Consider the following 1,425-nt stretch of genomic DNA (forward strand, 5'->3'; position numbering starts at 1 on the left):
ATTCGAGCGCGGCTCCTTTGAGGTTTTCGACGAAGAGGAGGCAGTAGTAGCCAGCGTCTCGTTTGCGTTCCTTGAGTTTGCACCTTCCCATCGCGATCTGGAAAGACTGCAGATGCGCCTTCGGGTCGGTGGTGCCATCGTAGACGGGAATTTTGATCTTCCCAGGATCTGAGATGTTAGTTTTCTTGATTCGGGCAGTGGACAGAGTTTTCCGCGCTTCCTCGAGAAGTCTGTCGATCTCGGGTGCAGCGCTTGTCCCGTGGTGAATCTGCGACTTTACCGCCTTGACTTCTGCCGCAGTTTTTACGATGTACTTGCGAAGATCATGGATCTCATCAGGATTTCTAGCAGCCTTGCGAGCATGTCGGCGTTGGCTGCAGTGGATCCGAGCCTGATTCTCGGCCAGTTCTTCCTGCTCTACCCAATAGAGGTTTTCTTCTTCCTCTGTCATGGGCCTTTCGAACGACGCGTCCTACCGAGTGAACTGGCTTCGCGTTCTTCTCGGATGGACGTCGGCACCTCCGTCCGAGTGATCGGACTGGTCGCTTATGTCCAGATTGATCCGCTCGATATCGCCTCCTTCGTTTCTCCCGGCGGGAGGTGGAAGGTTCTCCGCGGTCGGTTATGCGTCTGGCGGGACTGTTTCGTCAGGGTTCTGACCTGAAGAATCCTTGTCTGCCCGTGTGGCCCGATCGCTCGGAGTCTCGAAATCGAGTCTTCTGCCGCTGCGGACTCTTGTGGCCCCGCACAGGTTTTTACTCTTGGCCTTCGCCATTAAGGTTTCCACCTGTTTTGCGAGAGAGGCCACGAGCTTTCCTTGTTCGTCCGACTTTTTCTGAGTGGAGGCGAACATTTCTTTCATCTGGTCCAGTATAACGGCACTCGTAGTGACCGTGGATACGTTTCCAGCCGGAGTTCTGTCAGCGTTTGCATTGACGGAAATTCCGTCGTGCGTTTGCTTATCTTTGTCAGCGTAGATCGTCATACCTGACTGAGTGTGCGCGGTTGCGTGAGAGATAGATCCGTACCCCTCCTCCTTCTAGCGCCAAACTGTGGTAACCGGAATTCACACCGTAGAGATTTGTTAATCGGAGGAAATCCAAGCTAACCTAGCCTTCCCTGAAGGTCCCGGTTATCTGCTGGGCCACGCGCAACACAATCAATATGAAAGAGTCGAAAGTAATAAATCGTAAAAGAGTGAAAAGAGAACAAAGAGGTCTTATTTCCGAATTCGCGTTTGAGCGTGAACAACAGGTAAGATCCCAGGCCACGAGAGCTGTCGGTACGTTCGCTAGTCTAACCACCTAAGTTCTAACCTAGTCTAGTCGCAGCTCGATAGTAAAAACGGAAAAATACCTAAATTGCTCTAAGTGTTAAGTTTGCTCTGAGAAAGCTCTCCACTGTTCCTCGCCTTAAGTCCTCCTT

Source organism: Brassica oleracea, chromosome C3 (genome assembly GCF_000695525.1).
Source record: "Brassica oleracea var. oleracea cultivar TO1000 chromosome C3, BOL, whole genome shotgun sequence".
Taxonomy (NCBI): Eukaryota; Viridiplantae; Streptophyta; class Magnoliopsida; order Brassicales; family Brassicaceae; genus Brassica; species Brassica oleracea.